The 18,638-nt window shown below is 41.5% G+C and overlaps 1 protein-coding gene across 13 annotated transcripts in view; it reads right to left on the bottom strand.

Annotated features, from left to right (window-relative positions):
- The window catches only part of atp2b2 (ATPase plasma membrane Ca2+ transporting 2), a 1,022,617-nt gene that overhangs the window by 575,453 nt on the left and 428,526 nt on the right, over positions 1-18,638 (bottom strand). The gene's annotated exons all lie outside the window — the stretch shown is intronic.

The following is an 18,638-nucleotide window of genomic DNA, read 5'->3' on the forward strand; positions in this document are numbered from 1 at the left end:
GCGACTGGAGCATCAAATGTCCTTCTCCAGGTTCCATAGGAAAGGTAAGGGGTCTCTCACCAGTGGGGACCTTGCCTCCTTCTCTTCTAAATGCCAAACTATTTTTAGGATGGCCAGTGGCTGATCGCAGCCCCTTCCTTCTATTGCTGGCCTGTATCTAGTCTGATGACTACCCAACTGGATTTGAAGGCAAGTCAATCAGCCTTCAGGGTTCAAACAAGCCTAATGTTGTTAAACTGTCCTCGGTCACATTCTGCCAAGGGCAGGTGGGAAATTAATATGGCTAATTTCTGACAGAAATTTATTGCACTGGTTAATTCATAACGTACTATCATTTAAACCTGATTTACATTTAAACCATAAAGGACTATGTAATGGAAAACAGCCAATGTATTTGTGTGACAACATAATAATTTGAAGAATAACATTCAATTTACTTAAAAGTAAAGGTATCTGGAGAATATCCCGGCCCGGAGCCTTATAGGAAATCAATCAACTGTGTGCATGCATGCATGTGGGCAGGTCGGAAATAACTAATGCTGTTGCATTAGAGGTAATAACAAAACTAAAAACCATTGAAAATAAGTGAAGAAAGCATTATCAAAAAATGTGAGTTGCACAGCTTCACACAGGCAAATCATTCACTCCTGGAGTCTCTTATCAGCAAAATCAACAATAATAACAGATTCCAATGATTTTTAAAAGGTACTAGCAAAAGGCTCAACAATCCTGGGAGTGAATTAAATAAAGTTTAGTAGGAAATAAAATACATCAATTACAATCAACAATTTATATTGTTAATTTGGGGGGAAATATTCCAATTATATCACAGAACAGAAATGATACAGCGGGTAGAAATTTAACCTCTGCAACAAGGTCCGATACCGCAGCATAGGCATTTGTCACTCCCCATCTGATAATCAGTCCTATTCCAGTTGAAGTTAATACGTGGATTTGAAGTTCAGAACTCGGATTAAAATAACGCAATATTTAAAAGTAAATTACATTTTTGGCCTACTCTCATCTTGAAAATGGCAGGAACATTATTGGACCTGGAGATGGAAGTCTGAAGGAGGGTCTCAACCCGAAACTTCCCCCAATCTTTCTCTCCAAAGATGCTGCCTGTCCCACTGAGTTACTCAAGCATTTTGTGTCTACCTTCGATGGAATGAATATGCTCAATATTGATGTCTTCTGTAAAGTTTGTTTTCACGACACAGCAATTCATAAAATACTTGGGTTCCATTTTCAGCTAAGTTGGTTCTCATTTGGTTTGCATTGTTCGGAGGCCTGCCTTCATCTAAAATAAAATAGCTCTTGATTTTTTGGTGTAAGCGTATTTGCATAATTATTCACCATTTTAGAAGCCTCTCATAAAACCACCACCACGAACACATCAAATTTAATGGGACAATTTCAAAGGGTAGTATGGTTTTACAATCATTTTTTTTAGAAAAAGGCTATACATTGCATTTCCGGAGGACGTACTTCAGTAAACCCACTTTTGATGCTAATAGCTCCAAAAAAACCCTAAGGCATGAAGACTGCAGAAAAATTACAGGGCTTGTATCGTTAACTCATTGGACATTGCAACATTCACTCAAGGACTTTTTAAATCAGAGTATGCGGGAGACTGAAAAATCATAGGCAATCCCTCCCATCCACATGTTTGCTGCACAAAACAGAATATTTCTCAGATGGTGATATTGATGTTCAAATGATCCTAAGTGTCATTGTATACACGTCAACTGAAAGTCAACTCTCAGGTACAGCAAGTAATCAGAAAGGTATAGGTTATGTTCAATTTTATTATGACAGGAATAAAGATATCTCACTGCAATAATACAGGGTGCTGGTGAGCCCACGCTGAAGTTTAATGCACATGTTTCATCTCCTTACCTAACAAAAAGTCTATACTTGTCAAAAGGAGAGTGCATTGAAGATTTATTAAACCATCTCCAGGCATGTCATAACAAGGAATTGCAGATGCAGGTTTACAAAAAAAAGACACAAAATGCTGCAGTAACTCAGTGGGTCAAGGTGAAGAAGGGTCTGAACCCGAAACGTCAGCTATTCCTGTTCTCCCAGTTGCTGCCTGGCCCCCTGAGTTACTCCAGCATTTTGTGTCAGATCCAGGAATGGTTGATTTGCCACGTGAAGAGGGATTGAGTAGCCGAGGGCTGCCTTACAAAATACTTACATGTCCTGTTAGCTATCTGTAGTTTAGAATGAGTGGTAGACACAATGCTGGAGTAGCTCAGAGGGACAGGCAGCATCTCTGGAGAGAGGGAATGGGTGACGTTTCGGGTCGAGACCCTTTTTCACCTTGACTTCAGTCTGAAGAAAGGTCTCGACCCGAAACGTCACCCATTCCTCTCCAGAGATGCTGCCTGTCCCGCTGAGTTACTCCAGCATTGTGTCTATCTTTGGTTTAAACCAATATCTGCAGTTTGTTCCTACATTAGAAATAGTGGTCACAGTCTCAGAATGGACGATAGGCCACGCAGGACTTGAACAAAACTTTGGAGTTTTCTAACACGAAGGGCTTTGGAGATTCAGTCATTGAGTTCATCCATAAACAGAGACTGACAGATTTTTGGATATTCAGGGAATCGGGGAATATGGAATAGTGCAGGAATAAAGCACTGAGACAAAAGATCAGTCCTGATCTTGATGGATGGTTGAGCAGTCTCAAAGGGCCAAAATTGTTTCCTCCTGCTCCTGTTTTCAGTCAGAGAGTTGTAAATCTGTGGAATTCACTGCCTCAGAAGGCAGTGGAGGCCAATTCTCTGAATGCATTCAAGAGAGAGCTAGATAGAGCTCTTAAGGATAGCGGAGTCAGGGGGTATGGGGAGAAGGCAGGAACGGGGTACACATTGAGAATGATCAGCCATGATCACATTGAATGGTGGTGCTGGCTCGAAGGGCCGAATGGCCTACTCCTGCACCTATTGTCTATTGTTTCTTATGCTCTCAGGTAGGTTTTTAATGTAACAGATTCAGGCAAATAACATCGTCAAGCAAATAAAAATATTAAAATGTGATTGCAGACCCCTATAAATTTCTCTCTGATCTCTTTTGACCTCTGAACTCCTCCTAATAAAACAGAGAGGAATTCCTGACACCAGCAAAATATCACCTTCACAAATATTAACTAAGTAGGTCAAAACTGTGGTGTAGCCCCAACTAATTTCCTATTTAAATTTTTTTTTATGTCTGATGTTGTTTTCCTTTTAAGTGTCCTGCTTACATGGAAGACATATCGGGTAATCTACGGCAAATGTATTTTCACTGCTGCTCTGCACTCAACCACTAGGAGGTATTGATATACAGTGCTGCTGTAAGTCACGATTTTCAGCTGCTGTTTGTTAGACCAGCGCTGATCCAGAATGACAAAATATTTTAATCAAAATCACTGCACAAGGACAGAATAAAGAATATTGACCTTGAAAACTTTTTATTGCAAATTCATTTGAGTTCAATATTTATCCTTCCCATGGGCAGGGCCCAGTAAGCCACAGTTGTAAAGGTTGCCGACTTCTGATCCTTGCTTTTGAATTCATGCCATTCGTGGAATGCAGCTACTGAATCATGGATGTCAGCAGGACTCCAATGCATCACAGAGATTGCTTCCAACAAGATAAATGAAACCTTTTTGTCTTACACACGAAAGACAAGTTAGGAAGGAAATTTTTAAATGATGCTCTTTAGGTCATACCTGCAGCTCAGAAAAGTGGGACACTGCAGCCTCCAAAGCTATCAGCTGAATTCATCTTTTCCATTGCTGCAATGCAGCAAGAATCCGGGTACAGGTAACACATACATAATAACTCAATGTCCTTTGCAATTTCTCATTAATCACACAAAGTACTTAGGCTTCTGGGATTCACACTTTACTGAAGTCTGGTCTCATTAATGTGGAGCCCAAACCAGGTCACTAATAGCGCAAAAATTACACTTACGATATTCCTTCAGTAAAAAGGTAAAATTAGCTCCTAAAAGCATCTTTCTGGTCTAATGGAAAACACGTTTTGACATTCTTGCAATTTAAAGCAAGAAATAATGGTGAAATTTTAAAAAATATAGACAAAATTATGCTCCACAAAGAAGTATGATCATTCATTAATTAAAATTTCACTAATAAAACAAAGATTTATCACCTGCTCTAATTCATTATTTAACGCTCGGGTGAACTACAAATAGAACTGAATCATGCAACGAATTTTAGATCATTCAGATCTGAAATCCAGTATACATTTTCAGCAAAATTATACCATTGCTATCTTTGCACCAATTAAAAAGGACGCTGTCCTTATTTATTGTCTAGAGTTACAAAGTCTTCCCAGAATGTCATTTTAAAGTAACATGCACTGCATCAGTATAACAACAATGACACGTGTGATTAACATTAGGCCTCAAGTATCACTCTCCCTTTCAGTATTGACCTATGTCAGTTGGAGATATGGATGAAGATAGCTTGCTGTGCCTGAACTAAAAGATTTTTTTCTTTCTCAAGCTCCTTGTTGGGATTTCTGTAGAGGTGGATTATTTACTCAAATAAAAGAGGCCATGTTTTTTTAAACAAAAATCTTTCACATGCCCCAGTTCTGAATTCATCAGCAATATGCTTCCCAAAACATTTAGATAAATATCCTTATCGTTTCCAAATCATTTGAGGTGTTCTGTGATGATTTGGAGGGTCTATTTCTGCCCGAGGCCCTTTAGCATTCTTCCTCAATAATGGAAAGAACAAGAATCAAAACTTGATAGCTCATTCGTCCTGGACGATTATTAGATGCAAATTTAGCACAGTGGAGCTGCAGCATCACAGCACAAGGGACATTGGTTCGTTCCTAACCTTTGGTGGTGTCTGTGTGGAGTTTGCACATTCTTCCTGTTACTGAGTGGCTGCTCCAGTTTCCTCTCACATCCCAAAGACGTGCAGGTTTGTAGGTTAATTGGCCTTTATAAATTGTCCCGCTCGTGTAGGGAGTGGATGAGTAAGTGGGATTACAGAAACCTCGTGTGAACGGGTGATTAATGGTCGGCATGGACTCAGTGGGCCGAAGGACCTGTTTCCATGATGTATCTCTAATGAATGAATGAATGAATGAATAAGTTTATTGGCCAAGCATGTATATACAAGGAATGTGCCTTGGTGCTCCACTCACAAATGACAACACAAACATACAGTTAGCGATTAAGAATAAAGGTTAACCACATCAAAACAATAATGGATACAACATTAAGGTCTAAACATGTGGGTGAAAATAAACCAGAGCAAAAAAGAGACTACAGACTTTGGTTATTGAGTAGAACTATCACTCGTGGAAAAAAGGTAAAGCTAATTAAACTAATTAGTGATTCAAACACAATTCCTGTCCAAGGGATTTCAAAGAACCGTGGTTCAAAATGTTTTCCCGTGAGAAAATGGGAGCTCATGGTTTAAATATTGGGTATGCTTGTCACAGTTCTGCTGAAAGATAGCAGTCAAAGATTGATGCAACAACTTACATTTATAGGAGTATATATAACATCATTTATTGCCAGTGCAGCTGTTAAATAATTCACAAGTAGCAGGGAATGTCAAGTTTATATAAGGCTTTAACGCCATTAGAGAAAAAGTTAGTCACAAAAGGCCACAGATTCAAGGTCTAGGCATAAACAACTCTAGGTTTATCAACAGACACCCACTTGTGCCTTTAAAGGATATCTAACGGGAGAAACAAACCAATGAAATGCTCCTTCTAGACAGAGTAGCATTGAGACAAATATTTTATCCATCACCTGTCTCCTTCACAGATTTGCCAACAATTTGTGGTCGGGGGTTCACAGAGTTTCACAGCAAGCTGTTGATGGGATCAGGGACCTCAATGATGCCCAGTGGTCCAGCAGTGGGAAGTAAAATGGGCAGTATTGTAGGCAACAGCACAAATCATGACCTCCATAAGTAAAAGAAAAATTGGGCTGAGAAGTGGCTTCTCCTTGAATTCTTCCCTCTCTTGCCTGACCTAGTTCCATGTATCATTACCATCCTGTATTTGATGAATAACCCATCTCACAGCAGTCATTAGAATAGTTTTACTTGGCGAGGATGAGGATGACACGAAGTAATGAATGAGTCCCATCTTCCAGATAATATTACCCAAAATACGGTGTGTGGGAAAACATTTAATAGGAACATGAGGGGCAATGTTTTCATACAGAGGGTTCTGGGTACATGGAATGTGCTGCCAGAGGAGGTAGATGTGGCAGATACCATTCACCAACATTTAAAACTCATTTGGATAGGTACATGAATAGGAAAGGTTTCAAGGGAAATGGCCTAAACGCGGGCAGGTGAGACCTGCATAGATGAGGCTTCTGGGTCAGCATAGGCAATTTGGGCCAAAAGGTCTGTTTCTGTGCAGCATAACTTTATGACTCTCATGAGCAAGGCAAGGGCATTGGCAGAGGTGAAGCGAAATGAATCCATGTTGGGATAATCACATAGCAGAGAAATACAAATTTCAATGTGGTAAGACAGTGGCCCACAAATTTCTTTCTGTTTAAGGAGGAGAACCAAGCCCAATGATTTCCAATGAACGATGCACAAAATAAAGAAATCACTCAGATTATATTGTAAAAGTGTTTTGAAATTCCATGAACTAACAAAGCATGATATTTTGAAACACAAATGAATGACTATTCTCCATGGAGACATAGAGTGATACAGTGTGGAAACAGGCCCTTTGGCCCAACTTGTCCACACCGATCAGCATGTCCCAGCTACACTAGTCCCACCTGCCCGCATTTGGTCCACATCCCTCCAAACCTGTCCTATCCATGTGCCTGTGTAACTGCTTCTTAAATGTTGATAATAGTCCCCGCCTCAACCACCTCCTCTGGCAGCTTGTTCCAGACACCCACCACCCTTTGTGTAAAAAAGTTACCCCTCAGATTCCTATTAAATCTTTTCCCTTTCACCTTAAGCCTAGGAGTGGAGCTGGAGATGAAGAAGCTGGTGGGCAGTTTCATACAGTACCCTTGCAATGTCCTTGAGAGAACAGGATGGAATAACGACTGCATGTGCCACCACATTTATTTTGTGGTCAGAAAATTAGTTGAGTGACAAGCCATTAAAACAAAATAATTCTTCGCTTCAGGCACAGTGGAAAGTATCCCAGGGCATTCACCACTGGGAAAAGTTGAATGACTGCAAGGTGAAATAGTTTTGCCGTTTAAATATGAACAGCTATTTCTTTCAGCAGAACTCCAACACAGGATCCTGATTACGAATTCTTAACTTGTGCAAATCTATCCATGTACTAAAATCAATTGGCAATAGATTTATTCAAATGGCAAAACATATTGACATGAAGTTCAATTGTCTACCAGTAAAAATTGCCCTTAATCAATTTGGAGTTAACATTTATTAAATCTACAGAAAATTCTCAGGTAAACTAAACTGATCCATTCTTTTTCTTTAAGCACGATCAAATAGATAACATTGGCGGGTGCTGCTGATAAAGGTATCAATCATGTACAGAACTACGATCATTTATTACTTTCAGAACCATGCATTTCATACAAAACATGAAGTTTAAAATTAGGTTGCTGAAGCAGCCATTTCATCAGAAAACATGCATCGCATGAGATTCTCCCAAACTGCGAGCTAGGCTCTCAGAGCAAATTGCTTACATAGAAAGAGATTATTAAAATTCAGTATGGAGAATGCAAGTTACAGATTGGAGAGGGTCAAAGCAGAGGGAAACAGCTCAGAGATCACGGTAAAGCATTTCTTTGTTTACTGAAATGAAAATAAATAGATAACATATGGGGAACTTTATGAATAAAATATTTATCCATATTTCATCATAGACTAAACAACATTCCTTTGTTTATTGTACATTTTCCACAAGAGCCCGAGTTGACTATTTCATTGCTTAGTTTTGCTCAGTAAATCAGGAGTGGGATAATAGCAGCCCCCTTTTTTAAAATTGTAATATCATCATCAAGCAAATAAAAATATTAAAATGTGAAGAAGGGTCTCGACCCGAAAAGTCACCCATTCCTTCTCTCCCGAGATGCTGCCTGATCTGCTGAGTTACTCCAACATTTTGTGAATAAATCGATTTGTACCAGCATCTGCAGTTATTTTCTTATATTAAAATGTGAATGTAGACACCTATAAATTTCTCTCTGATCCCTTTTGACCTCTAAACTCTCCTCACCCTTAAAGGTGATAGGGTGAGGAGAGTTTAGAGGTCAGGCAGATAAGTATCCAAGTTCTCAGCCTCCCAAGTTTCCTCTCCTCCTCTCAGTCACAAGGAAGCACACGGCAGTAGGCCAATGAATATTCTTCATTATTTCCAATTTATAGCATTCTATTCCCTGAAATAATACTAGTTACTTTCTTCTCCTGGTAACATGGAGATACTGGGGCACATCAGATGAACCCTCATAGTATGTCGGAGGAATCAGCAGATACTGGTTTAAACCTAAGATAGATGCAAAATACTGGAGTAAATACAGGCAGCATCTCTGGAGAGAAGAAATGGGTGACGTTTCCGGAAGAGGGGTCTCGACCTGAAACGTCACCCATTCCTTCTCTCCAGAGATGCTGCTTGTCCCGCTGAGTTACCCCAGCAATTTGTGCCAAACCCTCATAGTACATTAGCAAGGGCTCAGTTAGTAGCCTCTCAACTCTCTCAGGTTGTGGGTTTGGGTTTGACTCCATAGCCCAAATGTCAAGGCTGACACCTCACTGCGACACTGAGGGAGTTGTTGGCAGTGCTATCTTTTGACTGAGACATTAAACTGAGGCTAGACTTGCCCTCTCAGATGGATATAAAAAGATGTTCTGACACCATTTTTAGGGGAGGTGAAGTTATTCATAATATCCTGATCAATATTTCCCTCTGAAATAGCACGACTAAGTCTGATTAACAATCATTCTCTCACCGCCATTTGCGAGCAATTGCGGTGTACATATTGGGTTGGCACCTTTCCCGCAACGGTGACTTGAAAAATGTACCTATTGACATCAAAGTGCTTTGCGACGACAGGCTCATCCAATTACTTATACAATGTGCGCCTTACATTATCAAAAGCCAAAGTTTGTGTTAGAATACTGATATTTATCCATCAGACTGTGGCCGTTTCTTTTCTGGGTTAAGATTAATGGCAACATTCTTTCTTTATCCACCTTGGAACCACCTGGTTACTCACCAGAACAGAGCTTCCATGTGGAGTTCCAGCTGAAAACAGCAAAAGGGGTCATCTCAAGACCACCAATAAAGAAATGGAAGTGATGGAGATGAGCAAGTCCGTAAAGGCAGTGTGGTAGTTCACCAATTAGTGCCGCTACCTCAACTCCAGTGACCAAGCTTCATCCCTTACCTCAGTTACAATCTGCGGGGAGCTTGCATATTCTATCTGCAATTATTTGGGATTCTTGCAGGTGCTGTAGTTTCCTCCCACATCATTTGCAGTTGACACAAAAGTGGGTGGCAATGTAGATAGAGAGGAAGGTTATCAAATATTGTCGCAAGATCTTCATCACTTGGGCAGGTGAGGAATGGTGAATGGAGTTTACTACAGTTAAGTGAGAGGTGGTGCACTTTGGGAAATCAAACTAGGTCAGGACCTTCACAGTGAATGGCGGGGGTCTGGGGAGTGCTGTAGAGCAAACGGGATTTAGGAGTACATGTACATAGTTTGTTGAAAGTGGTGTCACAGGTAAATAGGGTGGTCAAGAAGGCTTTCGGCACATTGGCCTTCATCAGTCAGAGCAATGAGTACAGAGATTGGAGGCTATATTACAATTGCACAAGACTGCATTAGGAATATTATGCTCTCCTTTTTTCCATCCTGCTACAGGAAAGATGTTATTCAGATGGAAAGGGTAGAGAAAGGATTTACGGGGATGTTGCTAGGACTCGAGGACATGAGCTACAGTGAGTGGTTGAGCAGGTTAGGACTTTATTCCTTGGAGCACAGCCAGATAAAGGGTGACCTGAGAGAGGTATATAAGGTCACGAGGGGTTAGAGAGAGTAAATGCACAGTCTTTTAACCAGAGTAGGAGAATCAAAAATCAGAGGATATTGGTTTAAGGCGAGAGGGAAAAGATTTAAAATAACCATGAGGGACAACTGTTTTTAACAAGGGATGGTGGGTGTATGGAACGAGCTGCCAAAGGAGATAGTTGAGGCAGGTACTTCCATAATGTTTAAAAGACATTTGGACAGGTACAAGGATAAGATGGGTTTAGAGGGATATGGGTCAAACGCAATCAGGTGAGACTAGTGGAGATGGGGCATGTTGGTCGGTGTGGGGAAGTTGGGCGGCACGGTAGCGCAGCGGTAGAGTTGCTGCTTTACAGCGAATGCAGCGCCGGAGACTCAGGTTCGATCCTGACTACGGGTGCTGCACTGTAAGGAGTTTGTACGTTCTCCCCGTGACCTGCGTGGGTTTTCTCCGAGATCTTCGGTTTCCTCCCACACTCCAAAGACGTACAGGTATGTAGGTTAATTGGCTGGGTAAATATAAAAATTGTCCCTAGTGGGTGTAGGATAGTGTTAATGTACGGGGATCATAGTGTTAATGTACGGGAATCGCTGGGCGGCACGGACTTGGAGGGCCGAAAAGGCCTGTTTCCGGCTGTATATATATGATATGATAAAAGGCCTATTTCCATGCTGTATGACTCTATCTCAAAGATGTGCTGGTTAGTAAATTGTCTACTATGCGCACACACGTGGCAAAATAACAAAGTAAATGGCTAACTTGGTGGGCATGTGAGAGAGGGCAAATTGTCAGACTCGAGGGGAATGGGACTTTTGGCAGGGGGTGCACGGAGCTCACTGGAGTGCTGCTCCGGCATCTCTGTAAAAAAAAAAGCCAAAATAAACAGCGGGGAATTTTAACTAGCGATGAATTTAACAGCAGTCCCTCCGGCACCAGTGACAGCTCCAGCACCTAAACAATTAGCACTGCAACACTGGCTTTCGGGATTGCTCTTTTGGGGGCAAGAATGGATTTGATGGTCTCTGTGGCTTCCTTGTGTTGTACTTCGTGGTCCGGTATCAGTTATACCTTTGTTATGACTCTGGACGGACCACAAGTACACGTGCTTAAAAGGTTAGAATGCTGGAGCTTAAATCCAGGCTGTTCATTCCATGGCCACCTGGAACCAGAGTGACCACCAAATCACCTCATTCTCTTATATACACGTTACTTTAGTCCTTGTGATACAACAAAGTAGTCCTTGCAATATCACGACACCTTGCACATCAAACTGAGTATGTAGAAGCATCAGGCAGGCCACAGAAGGCACCAGTGATGCTCTCACACGGACATATGAAAAACAACATTGCAAATCAAGTGTCGTCACCATTAGCAGGGAATTTGGTAATCAAATCAAAATATTAGAAATTAGTGTCCAAATGTAATAATCCATACCTCCTCTCCCACTTTTTTATATGCTAAATCTATTAATCACTTCATTTTGTTTAGCCAATACAAAGTCATAAACCTCATTATATCAAATATAAATATAAAACGCCATTTAATCATAATAAATTGGCCGATATACTAGAAAATATTTTCCCTGCAACCACAAGGCCAAGCATCCCCAAACAGCGATTATAAAATAATGATTTACCAGCATTACTTTTCTCATATAAGGATTAATGAGTGGGAGTAACTATATCAATACATTAAAGGAACAATGCTATTAATTTCCTCAATGCATTTTAATACATCGTGATCCCAGTTTAAAGGATTAAAAAATTATTTCCTTAGCTGACCATATCTCATCTTTTTTTCTCCGATGGGCATGAAGTGAATTTATTGATTCTATCGTTGCACAGCAGCAGGGACATGCGGTCGGGAGAGGGGAAACACACAACAATCTGCTCTTGTTGTCTGTACTGCAAATAACAGCCTTGGTTAGACAGTCGCTGAGTTATCCTTGCAGTTACTCATTTTGAAAGAAAAAGTAAAGAGAATGCCATCTACACGATGACTTCATTTTACATCATTTATAACAAACAGCCTCTGCCTCAATTAAACATACACATGGTAATTTACAGAATAATGACTGCTACAATTTAATTTCATGTACTATTATACCTTACTTCCTCAGGGATCTCACTTCTGCCAATTGCCATGTACATTTTAACACCACCCAACAAACGTACATGTCCATGGTCATTGGCAGCAAAAGATTGCACACTCATTCCCCCTGAAAACATACACAAGTATTGACTCTGGAAGTTAAAAGTTACGTTCGTCACCTTTCAGGAGCTTGAATCTCCTTTGGCTTCTCATCTCTTTGAGAAAATATGGCCAATGCCTTCATCAATCTCTGATCAAAGTGCTATTGCTAGGCAATCATGCACATCATGCAATCAAAATTTGAAGGAAGGAACTGCAGATCCTGGTATACACTGAAGATGGACACAAAATGCTGGTGTAACTCAGCGGGTCAGGCAGCATTTCTGGAGAGGAGGAATGGGTGACGTTTCGGGTCGAGACTCTTCTTCAGACTGTCTCGACCCAAAACGTCTCCCATTCCTTCTCCCCAGTGATGCTGCCTGGCCCGCTGAGTTACTCCAGCATTTTGTGTCTACATCATGCAAACAGACAGCTAAGAGCTGCACAGATTTGCCTGAAGTACACTCTTTTGCATTATTCCCTTCCTCTACGGAAATTCCACAAATCTATGATTATCTCCTCAAATAACACGGCTGAGCTCATATATTCCAGCACATGGGCAAGGTACATCACTGATATGGGAGAGGTAGGAAATTCAACAACAAGAACGGATTTATATAGGATCCAGTGATGCAGGAACATTTCTCAGGGCAATAAATGAAGTTATGCAATATGTAACATGTGAAGACCCCAAATCATAGCAAGCTGTGCATGGGGTCAGATTTCAGGATTTTATAATTAATACTTTGACACACCGTACATTGAAGGAGATAGACACAAAATACTGGAGTGACTCAGCGAGTCAGGCAGCATCTCTGGAGAAAAGGAATGGGTGATGCCTTGGGTCAGAACCCTTCTTCAGACTCGATAATTCCTATCAATAATATCCATTCCTTTTCTCCAGAGACGCTGCCTGACCCACTGAGTTACTCCAGCATTTTGTGTCTATCTTCAGTATAAACCAACAACTGCAGCTCCTTTTTACACATTGAAGGATTGTGACTGTGTGAATCAGGCAATCCGTTTGACAATTGGAACACGATAAACATTTCAAAATACACAATTTTCAATGATTCGGGGGTGTCAAATAAATCATACTGCATTGAATGCAATAGATCAAAGGAGCCGATCAAGGGGCAGAGAAGATAGGAAATTATTCTCTATATGGACTATGCACCTATGGGATGATGCAACTAGGTTTGTAACTGAAGTAGAAACTATGTTGATATTTAAGGATAAGTGAGGTAGGTGGTTGGAGGAATGTAGACATGGAAGAAAACCAGGCAAATCCTTTTTAAGTATGCCTTGTGTTGCATCTTATTGGATGAAGCTGGTTTCTCCATTCTATTTGCACTGCAGCAATAGATGGCTTTCAATATATTCTGGTAAAAAAAAAATGAAGAGATGGCTTTCTTAAATCTCCTGGTCGAGGTACCCAACTCAAAGATGAGCCACAGGACGGTTTAGATTTCAACTGCAAACATGTAGGGATGAACACGTTTCACAGCTGAATATATCTGGAATACGCTTTACGACTTTCACCATTGAGCAGTTAGTTGCATGTCACTCAGAGAAGTGAAATATTAAACTTATTTTCCACTTCATAGTGAATAACATCTTGATATTCTCAGGTAATGCTCTTGGACAGGATGCTACATAATTTCCTGCTGCATTGATCAGTGGTTGAGATCAGCATTATTCAAATAAATTCAGAATGAGGGCAGGTGAGAATGTACTCTCAACCAACTAATTTTCTCGGGTATTATTTGTAAAAGTGGGTGAAGCATGAGCAGCAAAACGATTTTAAAAGTTAATAATTAATAAATGCAAGAGCCAATGACTTGTTACTGAAATATTCACCTTGCATTCTGCATTTTATTTTTCAATATAGATTACTTTAATATGGCATCTGCAATCTTTAAATAAAAATTATTTTGTAAAGGTTAGAATGAAATGCATCATTAATTAAAATTCTGTAAAAGAAATATATGAGGCATGTAAAATAAAATTTAAAAATCAAAAGTACTACCTAATATTTAATTTGACAAATTTTATGAAATAACTAATACATCCTGGCCTAGTTATACAGGGAGTAATTAATATAATTACTGTTCTTTACCCTCGTTGCTTCAGGATCTCCATGTCCATAGAGTACAGAAACAACTCGGCCCGACTCGGCTAACGCCAACTAAACTGCTACATCACCGCTAGTCCCACCTGCTCACGTTTGACCCGTATCCCTCTCAACCTTTCCTATCTATGCACTTGTCCTAATCTGTATACTAAAACTCTCGTTTGTTTGTTTGTTCCTGAACTGCAGCCAAAACACGATAGCATGACAATTTCAGGCCCACCTTACTACCGTTGCCCCTTTGGTGCTAATGGAAGAAATCAGCCGAATTTAAATTTCTTGGCGTCAGCTGGCTTGTCGCCAGGTATCGTTGCTTATTGCGGGCGCTGTCGGATGGTGGCCCCAGGTTTGCTAGGTTGTCTTAGATGCATTTAGTAATATTACATTTAGTAAAGTCATTTGAAGATACCATAAAATACTTGTGTTTAATCAATTTATTTACTGTCACGACATTTGACAGGTAGATTGGAGGCGACAGTTTGACCGTCAGGTAAGTGTGGGAATTTTGGCGATGTTTATGGCCATCAGCGATTACATTTAAAGTAGGCTCCCAACCCAGATATGCAACCCAGAAACCAGATATGCATCTCCCATACATTTACAAAGAATACCCACATTTAAAATTAAATTTCTTAATACTGCTATTAGTAAACTGGAAATCAATCCAGTTTATGCCTTGTTACCATGAAGCTTGGTTTTGAAGTAAGCCGGGCAAGATGTTATAGTTCAAAACTCTCAAGTAATTACAGACTTGTCAGTGATTTCAGCGAAAATTAGGACGCCGGAAAAGCATCGACAGCATGGGAATTTCGCGATGTTTCCGAAGACGGTGTAATCTCGACCTGACTTGGCATTGTCGTGGTCATTGTCGTCGGGTAAAAGAAAAGTTCGGCGATCTGCTACGACTTTGACAGTCGCCGGCATTTGGCTAAAAAATCGCCTAAGTGGGACAGGCCCTTTATATGTTTCAATAAGATCCCCTCCCATCCTAAATTCCACCGTATACAAGCCTAGTCGCTCCAGTCTTTCAACATACGATAGTCTTGCCAACGGACCCCTTTATAATGGATTTTGGTTGTAATGGACAGACCTGCCAACGCCACTATGGCTCGCAATGCCTCCCCAGCCACAGCTTCTGAAGGCACCCCAGGCACGCAAGGTGCACCAGCGAGCTCTTCTTCGCTTTCTTCAGGCCTCTACCACCGACAGAATGCGCTTGGTCATCGTGGGCCTCTCCCTCCTTCCTTCCCTCCACCACCGCTGCTGCCACCTCCTCCTCTTTTTCTCTAGTCGCTCTGTCTCCACTCAGCCTCTCCACCGCTGCCTCCCCCTGGAGTTGCAAACATCTTCCAAGTATGTCCGCGACTCCAGGGGAGAAAGAGGAGCGGGTGGTGGTGGAGTACGGAGTGGACAAAGTGATGGGTGAGAGGGGAGGGAGCCCCACGGTGACCGAGCGGTCGCGGCTGCCTGAACAAAACGCGTCCTGTCGGGGGCGACAATTTGAACCGCAGCAACAGCCGTGCCAACCAGTGCAGACCAGTGGCAGTGGTGCTTAGTTTTAAGGTGAAATGGCACACAATGCTGGAGTAACTCAGCAGACCGAAGAAGGGTCCCGATGTCATATATCCATGTTCTCCAAAGATACTGCCTGACCCTCTGGGTTACTCCAGAACTTTGTGTCCTTTTATGTATTGACCATCATCTGCAGTTCTCTGTTTCAACTACATACAATGATAGTATCTTATTTGGTTATAGCAGACAATCAGCAATAACAGACACTTCCCCCCCACCACTCCCATGGTCTGTTATAACAAGGGTTTCCTGTACTCTAAAGGCGGCCTCGCCAACATGCAGTTTAACTGTAACCCAATTCAATACCCTGACTGATGAAAACTACTATACCAAAAGCCTTCTTGACTACCCTATCTACTAGTGATGCCACTTTCAGGGAACTGTGTACCTGTACTTGTACAATACTCCCCGAGGCTCTGCCATTCACCGTGAAGGTCCTGCCCTGGTTTGACATCCCAAAATGCAACACCTCACACTTATCCGCATTAAAATTCCATTAGACATTCCTCAACCCACTTGCCCAGTTGATCAAGATCCTGTTGTTATTTTTGATAATAATCTTCCGCATCCTTTTAGTGTCATATGCAAACGTACGAATCATGCCTTGTATCTTCTCAGCCAAATCCTTGAGATAGCCACAAAGAGCAATGATTCCAGTAACAATCCCTCAGGTACACCAGTGATCACAGGCCTACAGTCTGAAAAGCAACTTTCCACCATCACCCTGATCACATTGAATGGCGGTGCTGGCTCAAAGGGCCGAATGGCCTCCTCCTGCACCTATTGTCTATTGTCTAATGCTTCTTTTCACAAAGTCAATTCTCTATCCATGGAGAGAAGGAGTGGGTGAAGTTTTGGGTTGAGACCCTTCTTCAGACTGTGTCAAGGGAGAGGGAGATACAGAGATAAGAAAGTACCTCCCTGGATCCAATGCAATCTAACCTTCCAGAGCAGCCTACCTTGTGGAATCTTATCAAAGGCCTTGCAAAAATTTGTATAGATAACATAGATGGCTTTGCCCTCATCAACTTCTTCAAATAACTCAATTGGATTTACAAGACATGATCTCCCACGTACAAAACCATGCTGACCAGCCCTAATCAGCCCCTGTCCATCTAAATGCATGTATAATATCTTACTCCTCAGAATCCTCTCCAGTATCGTACCTACTGCAGATGTTTTGCTCACTGGTCTACTGCTCTCAGCCTCTTCCTGAGATACAGGTGATTTTTTATGGGTGAAATGGCACACAATGCTGCAGGTCATAATACAGGTGGTTTATTATGAATAGGATCTAGTATTGGAGTGCTCCTCATCGACTCCAGTGAGTGAGTCAGGAAGGACCCAGTGCAGACAATGCTTTCCCATTTATATTAATGGAACTGCGGATGCCCAAACTATTCATTTAAGATGCTTTATCTTTATTTTAAATACTGTAATTAATTATTTTATGTTATTAAGTGATCAGTCAGAATTAGGCCATTTGGTCCATCCAGTCTACTCCGCATTCAATCTTGGCTGATTGATCTTTCCCTCTCAACCTCATTCTCCTGCCTTCTCCCCATAACCCCTGGCACCCTTACTAATCAAGAATCTATCTGTCTCTGCTTTAAAAATATCTAATGACTTGGCCTCCAAAGCCACCTGTGGCAATGAATTCCACAGTTTCACCACCCTCTGACTAAAGAAATTCCTCCTCATCTTTCTAAAGCTAAGCTAAAGGTAAGTTTCAATTAGGACCCCCTCACCCTTCTAAACTCCAGCGAGTTGAGGCCCAGTGCCGTTAAAGGCCCATCATACGTTAACGCAATCATCCCCGAGATCATTCTTGTAAACCTCTTCTGGATCCTCCCTAACGCCAGCACATCCCACCTCAGATATGGGGCCCAAAACCACTCACAATACCCCAAATGCGGTCTGACCATTGCCTCATTGTGTCTCAGCATTACATGCCTGTTTTTATAAAATAGTCCTCTCGGAATAAATGCTAACATTGCATTTGCCTTCCTTCCTACCAATTCAACTTGCAAATTAACCCTTTGGAAATCCATCACTCCCAAATCCCTTAGCACCTCCGATTTCTAAATCCTCTCCCCATTTAGAAAATAGTCTAGGCCTTTATTCCTACTACCAGAATGCATGGTTCCACACTTTGCAAAGCTGCATTCCATCTGCCACTTCTCGGCCCCCTCTCCCAACTTGCCCACGTCCTTCTGCAGAGTCCCTACTTTCTCTTTCCCATGCCTGCCCCTCCACCTATTTTTGTATCATCCGCAAACTTAGCCACAAAACCTTCAATTCCATCATCCAAATCATTGATAAACATCATGAAGAGTAGCAGCTGTGAAACGGGCCCCTGCGGAACACCACTACTCACTGGCAGCCATCCAGAAAAAAGCCACAATTATTGTCACTCTTTGCCTTCTGCTGTCCAGCCAACCTGCTATCCATGCTAGTTTCTTCACGCTGACACCATGGGCTCTCACCTTCTTTAGCACCTTATCAAAGACCTTCTGAAAGTCCAGGTAAACAACTTCCACTGACTCTCCTTCGTCTATCCTGCCGTTTACTACCATAAAGAACTCTGACAGGTTTGTCAGGCAAGATCTCCCCTTCACAAAACCATGCTGACTTCGGCCTATTTTATCATGTGCTTCGAAGTACTCAGAAACCTCATCCTTTAGAATGGACTCAAAAATCTTATCAACCGCTGAAGCCAGGCTAACCGGCCTATAG

The sequence above is a fragment of the Rhinoraja longicauda genome, chromosome 17, assembly GCF_053455715.1.
Source record: "Rhinoraja longicauda isolate Sanriku21f chromosome 17, sRhiLon1.1, whole genome shotgun sequence".
NCBI classification, from domain to species: domain Eukaryota; kingdom Metazoa; phylum Chordata; class Chondrichthyes; order Rajiformes; family Arhynchobatidae; genus Rhinoraja; species Rhinoraja longicauda.